General features: G+C 42.4%; 1 long non-coding RNA gene across 2 annotated transcripts; it reads left to right on the top strand.

The window, feature by feature from the left end:
- Positions 1–395: 395 nt before the first annotated feature.
- On the top strand, positions 396–4,780 carry LOC126051214 (uncharacterized). Of its 2 annotated transcripts, none has more exons than XR_007509745.1 (4): positions 396–495; positions 1,166–1,224; positions 1,857–1,961; positions 3,466–4,780. It is a non-coding gene; the product is annotated as an uncharacterized LOC126051214 (long non-coding RNA). The 2 variants fall into 2 exon arrangements; XR_007509744.1 differs by having other exon boundaries at positions 1,163–1,224.
- Positions 4,781–8,215: the final 3,435 nt, after the last annotated feature.

Genomic DNA, 8,215 nt, shown 5'->3' with positions numbered 1-8,215 from the left:
AGAGCACTGTAAGTGAATTAGTCTTTTTGTTCAACTCTGTATTTAAAAAAAACCACACACCAACCCTAACACTCAGTCTTATCCTCTACCCCAGGGCTGCCCTGGTTCTGTGCCTGGCGAGCTGGGTTTGCTCTGAAGCACGCCAGCTCTCCATACCTTGTATATTTTAATGCCGACACTGATCTTCAATCAGCATTGCCCTGGCCTTCCAGTGAAAATATGCCAAAATGTCACAGGTTTCCAAATGAAATGCAAATACTGAACTTTCTGAAATTTACTGATAGTATTTTACTCCTTTACTGCATCTGAGCTGTACCAATGAGACACAACGGAAACAAGGGTTTAAGATTCCTGACAGCAAAGGTAAAGCTCTTTGCACTTGCCACTCCACAGATGTCTCAGCTGGATGGTCTGTAACACCTCCTGAGAAGAATACGAGTCCTCCGCTTGCTCGCTCACTCAGCATAATGAAAAGAAGAGATGAAATAAAGTCAGGTCAGCCTACCTTTTGTCGTACGTAACTGTTATTACACAGATGTCACAGCAGCAGGTGCAAAATAAATACCTGGATAATGGAAACCATTTGCTTTGCCTTTAGCCACAGGCATCAGGTCTGATTTACTGGTGGCTGGCAGCTAGAGAGCATGGGAGAGCCAGGTCCCTATAGCCAGCCTCGCCTCTACATGCTCAGAGATGGGAAAAGATAGCCACAGTGGAAGCTGCTCTGGAGGAGACTGTCTTATTTTTCTCCCATGCCCTCCTCCCCATGCTCCCTACTATTCTGCCAGCACAGGGAGATTTAGCAGAGCCATGAATCTACGCTTACACGCTGCCCTTTCATCATTTGGACCTCGGTGGATGTACACAATCTGGAGCAGTCTTTGCTCAAGGCAAACAAAGTAAAGGAGGAGAGTGACATTTCAGTCTTTCACTGCAGAGTCATTCAGGTCACTCGCTGAAATTATAGACACCAGCTCCAGCAACGTTAACAGCCAACTTTAGATTATTAACCATCCTTTGGATAGCAGTACATTTATGGTGCCAGCACGCAGAGAATTCCTCCAAATTGCAGGGTGTCCTAACACAGCCGGTCAAACCACATGGACCTTTAGATGCAGTAAGCAGTGTAATTAAGTCTGTTTTCTCATTTGTACTTTCCTAGCAGCACTCAAAATAGACTCTCGACCACTGGATGCTGCTCTTTGCATCAGGCTATGAAAGGAGGTAAGAGTGAAGGGTGCCTTAACGATAGCTCATTAAGGGACCTCAAACATTTTCTTTTATTGCATTATTTATGTTTTGGGTGATAAAAAACCACTATTTCCAGGGCAGAGTGCACTCAAGAAGCTTATTGGCCTGTAGATGGTTTCATTTGATTAGATTTAGAAGGGGGAAGGCTGGAGAAATTTCTTTTACCTGCTGCTTTCTTAAAAGACCTGGGGTTTTTTCTTCCCCTCATCAGGCCATACATTGTCAATACCACTGAGATCCACCAAACTTCATTAGCCCTTTCAAATATTTCTGGGAAAGGCAGTGACCGTTTTTTCCCCTAAGGCTCTAGAAATTCTTCTTCACTGCAATGATCACTGGCATTCCTGGTAGGGTCCATTTTTTAATATAATGACCTTCTGCATACAAGCAAACAAACATGAAGAGGACCTAGATATTTAGATTCTCGTGAAAAGATCATAATGCTGATTTCACACACAAGAGTCCATATTAAAAAAACTTGACCAAAAATATTACAGACAATGGTCATGAATGCTTATTCCCATTCCTTAAATTGTATTTTATAGTTAGTCTAGCACTGCATCAATTACAGTCTTTCCTCGTATTCTTTCCTTATTCTCCTACAGAGCCATTCCCACTGTGTAACTCTGCCGCAGTACGTTTTGTTACTCATGTAGAGATCCAAGAATAAATTTTGGCCCTGACCGTGGAATATTCACTCACTTTCAAATGTAAGTAAAAGAACTGAAACTAATTAACTGGAAACTGCAAGTGCTAAGAATTCCTTTTTTTATTATAGTGCAACTCCCATCTCTTTAGCTTTTCTTTCTGTTGCTTCTCTGCTATCAACATAACACTAATGACTATTAAAGCAGAAAAATCCCCAAACAAACCAAAACACACACCCCCGCCCCCAACCAACAGCAAAACCCAAAACAAAACACAAAAGCTGGAAGAGGCAGAGGGCATAGAAACTATTAGACATTCCGAAGAGAACATGGGAGAATTAAGGTTGAAGATAGAAGCTATGCCATGTAAGGAGTGGATGCCAGGTCTGCTCTTTGGTATGGAGAAGGACTTTAACCGAGTTCATAGGCTGTGAATAGATCCCCATGTCTGTATGTAAGAATTAATTGGGAGACTAGAAAACAACTAGAAAGAACTGCTCCTCATGCTCTTTTAAGCCCTGAAAGTGTCAACTAAATATGCTGAATGTGGAGAAGAATGTCATCTTGATACTAAATGAGAAAGCATTGTTTAAGTAATTAATATAAAGCACAAATACTTTCATTATGTGAAAGACCCTAGTAGGTAAAAAACAAAGAAACATGGGGAGGACAAAAGATTTCTGATTTTCAATATCATCGGATTAGTTTGACTGTATATACTATTCACTGCCTTTCTGAATTACAGATCACAGAGATCTCCATCCAGAAATACAATGTACTGGTATTCATCTTGTCAATGATATATACTCAGAGGGCTATTTCTCTAATTGATGGCTTCATCATTCAATTCAAGATGCATAAGGATAGCTATTGTTATCTAAAACTAACTATCATATGTTCCTATTGTTCCACACTTCTCTCCTTGTCAATAGCATCCAAGATATCCTATCTAAATCTTCAAGATAGCAAAAGGAAGGTGCATTATTTGTTGACTCCACACATCGCATTATTAAAGGTTTGTGAGCACCCTGCACATCTCCCCGCTGACATCTTTAAGTATTCAATTAAAATTGGACAAGAGCGTACACCAATACAAATAAATACTCAGTTAAATGAAGTCTTTGCATTGAATTCTTAAAGGATTCTAATTCAGGTGCTTGCTAGCAGGCACTCAGTTGAAATCAGGACAACGACATGAGTGTGCGAATGGACTGCGTATAAAAGGAAAGAAGGCAGATTGCTTTATGGTGGAGTCATGGCAGAGGTTTGACAAGAAATGCTTCTCCCAATCCAGCTAAGCAGGGAAGGAGAACCCTATTATATGGATGAGTGGGGCCGGCAGTGGCATCTTGTCATTCTAACTTGTATAAGTAAGCAAGCTTAATTGCTCCTTGTCTTTTCAAGATGACTTTCCACCAACAATCTCATTATCACACACATATGTTTATTGCACATATCCAAGTCCCTTCACGCAGACCTGAATGCAATGAGGAGAGCAGCAATATTATGTTATCCAGTAACATTGTGGGGTTTTTTTCCTTTTTTTTTTTTTTCTCTTTTTAACCAGATGGATGTGACCTGCCTTCTTCTTCTGCAACTAACAGGGTGACCAGAGGCAGTGGAATGTACACCAGGATTGGAAAGAATAAAACCAGAGGGAAAGCAAGCTGTCAAGAGAACAGTGTACTGAAGAGGAAAAATGTAAACATGACTTCTATTTACCAAGATTAATATGTAAAGTTAACATGTTTGTCATGGAATATATTAATATGTATGTTTTCCCATTATGTAGATCTTTTCTTATATTACTTATTCGAAAGGGTTATAATCACAATGATGGGGCAAGAATGCCACTTAAAAATTAGGTGATGCCCAGTCAACATAATGTAACCACTACAGTGTCATTTCTGATTTAGATGTGGTGATATCAGTGTAATTGCCACTGGGAAGAAATTATAATGGCTGTTAATGATAAATAAAACGACAAGAAGGAGGATCCTCCTTCACATATAATTCCAAGCAAAATTCAACTGCTGACTTCCTTAAGCTCTCAGTGCTGTTCATTGATGAAAAGGAAATAAGCAGGTTTTGTGTAGCTGCATGGCCATAAGAATGGCACTGTCATTTCCCAAGCTCAAGCATAGATACTACAGGTCTAACAAGGCTTCACCACTCTATTTCCACTCAGGGGAGATGTAGTAATGAAGCTCCCATGAAGTGAAACCTTAACACAAAGTTAACATTATTCTCACAGAAAGCACTGTAGCTAGCAAACACAAAGATCAGGAAAAATAGAGTAAAGGCAAGCATACAATCATGCGTGTGGATACTTTTCAAAGTCCCCAAATACTCCAGCCTTGTCTGTGTAAACACAGGCAGCCTTAACCCACGGATCAAAAGACCTTCCTACGTTTGTTTTATATCATAAATGTGTCAAGAATGAGCTACACGAAGTATCGTTCACCCACTACACGTGGCTTGTTAGCCTATTTGAGAGCTTCTTTCAACTCATTCACACATTAAAAGCCAGGAAACCAACATTTGATTACTAGTTCTAGCATTAAGATCAAAGACCATATCTTCCCATCTGTGAAGAGCAAGAGCCGAATTCTTTTCTACTCACTCTGCAATTACAGAAGAATCAAAACACAAAGTCAACGTTATATTCCACATCCCATGAATAACACAGTTCCAGACTATAAAAGCACAAAGCACCCAGTATAGCACACATACATACATTTTTTCCTAGGCATCTCGGAAAGAAGACAAGTACAAGCAAATCTGCAGTCACATCCTCACAATACTCCCAGTCTGCAGCTACCCAAAGCTCAGGGACTGCTTGATGGTGTTATCCTAGTGTATGAGATTACAACACCTCTTAAAAGGAAGATACCACATACTTGCCATTTACTCTTCATATGGTATCTTCAAAATCAATTGGTAAATGGTGGTGTAAGGGTTAAATTAAAACAATGCATTAAATTAAAATAAAAAAAAAAAATACAGGCAGTGTGGTCAACCTGTTATTTCATTATCATAGCTATGGTTTTAGTTACCTGTTAGTCAAAGAAGTTTAAAAATATAAATAAGTAAAAATCAACCTTAACCTGGGGAATAAACCTGTCCACTTTCAGGTGAAACCAATTTTCTAATTAAGTTCTAGCAGATGCAAGCACTTCTGCAGGTGATTTACTCTTAGGCACATACAGCCAAAGAGGAGAGGGGCAGTGAAAGAAGAAAAGGTACAAAAATGAATAGTGTGTAACATGCTTTATAAAGTACGGTAGATTAACACAGAGAAGACCCTAGTGAAACATCTGAGCCACCAGTCTAGTATTTTGAGGTATATAGGATTTCTTCTTCTTCTTTTTTTTTTTTTTTTTTTTTTTTTTTTGGTGGTCTGTTTTCTACAGGGTATGTCAAAGGAGTGCAGAGATCTGCCAAACCCCAGCTAATTGCTTTGGCTCCTTTGCACGAAGATCATCCGCTGATAAATTGTTACAGACACATTTAGACAACAGTTTTTTATAGGATGCCTGGTGGTCTTTATAATGCAACTAGTTTTATTTAGTATATGCTTTTTCTTATGCATTTTTGTTCTTTTGCTGGCAAACAATAACGATGAAGTCTGCACCCTTCAAGTGACAGAATCTTCCCTCATGTTTCCTGGATTTGAGCTCTTTTTCAGGAGCAAAGTCATCAAAGGAAAAGGCCTACCTAATGGTTAGTAACAGGAATTTTATTTTAGTGCCTGTTTTATGTTTGGGAGAGTTAGACGAAGAGAATGTGGATTGAGCTGGATCTTATTCATTTGCCAGCTTTGCAAAAGATGCTAGGAACACTTTCTTTTAGAAAGCAAAGCATCCCAATGTCCTCCAAAAGAGCTGCAAAGAAAAGCCTTCCTATGAGTTCCCATGATGAAAGACTCCTTGCCGTAGCTACACAACCATGCTTGGTCAGTTAATGAAAAACCCCCAATTCAGACACCTCCAAGCCTCTGCTCCCCAGCAGACTAGCAAGGAGGCACCTAAGGACCCCAGGTGTCTGCCTTTCTTCCAACAGCGGTAAGGTTCTCCGGGTGTATGTCCTTTTCTGCAGGACGTGCACCTAACATCAGGTGCCGCAAAGGTGTTGTATTCCTGGGTTACCATTAAACCGTGCTGGCACTTGCGTAAGAGATATCCCTCCCATGTACCACTGGGGACCCAGTCTGGTAGGTGTCCACGTCCTACGAATAGTCCAGCCCTGAAAAAAGATGTGACCTGAGCACCTACCTGAGATGAAGGCAGAGAAGAGAATTAAGTTCAGCTCTTCCAAGGTGATTCAAATGCCCGCTTTTTAGAAGTGCCCTGACCGCAAAAATACGGGGACTGGTTTTGAATAGGGATATGCCTTTTTGAAGCTGCTCTGCTTGATATAAATTATGTTAAATGTGGTAGGAGCCAGAAGAGCTCAGACACCCTACTCCTGACTGGCCGTCATAATCACTACACCTTAAAGTCACTTCCTTTCTCCCTAGCCGTAATGCTTTCTTCTGCAATATCTTATTTTCTAGGATTTCTGTTGCACAAAGAGCAGAGGCACTGTTCTGCAGCCCGAGACTCCTGTTAGCACAGAATTTGATTCACAGTTTCCCGCTCTGCTACTGCTCCCTGAAAGCACCTAAAGCTTTGCATCTGGGCATCTCCACGAGCATCCAAATCTTGATCCACTCGCTCTTAGTACCTGCACTTGATGCAGAAGGTATTCTTCCCCCTTCCAGAGCAGGCTCTGGGTCCTAGATGTGCTCCAGATACTTAACCGGCTCAGGAAACAGAGCGCAAGTCTCTTGTCTCCCATGTGACAGTGCTAACCACTGAGCTAAACAGTCTGTTCAGGTTCGCTCAGTCTCCCTGACCTAGTAAATGTTCGTAAATCCCACGCGAAGCATATCAGCAAGAGACCTTGGAAGAGCCCCACCCCAAAGCCAGTCACGCAGCGTGTTGTGACAGCCCTCCGTGGCTCAGGCCGGGAATTAAGGACCGCTGCGGCTTTCCCAGGTGAATCAGCAGCAGGAATTCCTTTGGGAAGAGCGCAATTACCAGGGCTGGAATTTAACCAGTATTAACACCCAGCTCCTGCGAAAATTCCCATCCTTAACAATCGCTGCCGCTCGGGACCTTGGTTTTTGCACCTTGCTGGGAAAAGAGCAAGCGGGGGGAAGCGCTGCCGGCTGGCTTGCCCACACTACCCCCTTCAGAAGAAGCTCTCCGCCATCTTCCCCCCCAAATTCCTGCCTCACCCCAGCCTAGTTCAGGCTGGTAACTCCCACTGGACTTTTTAACCACAGGCTGTAGTGCTGTGCAGTTATGGAAGTACTTTATAAAAGATTTTCAGTCATACATCCCGAAGAAACACTCAGAGGCCTCGAAAACTTTGTGCTCCCCTGCCCTTTCCCACGTGCCGCGCGACCGGTTTGCAGTACCAGTGTGAAAACGGAGCGACCCACCTCTGCACTTTCCCCGGCCCCGTTTTCCTGAGGCAGACCTTTCTAGGAAAAGCATTTCCTTTTGGCCACTGCTGACCAAATGGATATGGCCTGCAGCAGGGAGCAAATCGGAGCTAGCCCCTCGGTTTCCCTGCACGGACGCCCGACAATCTCTGGCCCAGCCCTCTCTGTTCATGGAGTGCTATTCCTCAGCGGCATGTAGAGGACTACCTGTGATCATGGAGCACTGTGGGCATAAAAATGGATTGGAAAGTGTTGTTTCTAGCTCAGCAAGAAACATGGTGAGACGAAAAACAATCCCCCTGTTTGAATCGCTGTGTCTCTTTCAAAGAATCAACAAAACCTAATGAGCAGTTATTATTGTACAGCTCCCTCGCATTCCTAGTGGAAATAGTTGCGCAGATTTCCAAATCTCTCCCACTTCCTGAGCCTGAATAATCTCTGCTTTGAAGTACATTATTGCATGTGTGTCAGCTTAGATGGGTTAGTGAGCTGGCATATGACACACGCTGGCAAAAGGGGCCAACTGAACGAAAACATAAAGTGGCATTGTTTCTCCTGAGTGAGGGCCTGATTCAGCCCAAACATGCTGGAAACATGCCTAACTTTAAGCGGGCACTTAAGTGCCCTGCTGAAGGAGAAGAGGGGAATTGCTTGCATGCTTGGAGCGAAGCACGTGGAGTTTAAGTGCTTTGTGGAACCCCAGCCCAAACTAATAGCATTGTATTTCTTGTTCACCGAGAACAAAAGCAAGCCAGTTTGGGATCACTTTGACCTAGATGCTATCAGAGGTTAGCAAAAATGACTGGTCAGACCTGTCAGGACTAAA

This window comes from Accipiter gentilis, chromosome 27, assembly GCF_929443795.1.
Source record: "Accipiter gentilis chromosome 27, bAccGen1.1, whole genome shotgun sequence".
NCBI lineage: Eukaryota > Metazoa > Chordata > Aves > Accipitriformes > Accipitridae > Astur > Astur gentilis.
The sequence above is the reverse complement of the archived record's forward strand: the minus strand, read 5'-3'. Positions and strand labels throughout refer to the sequence as shown.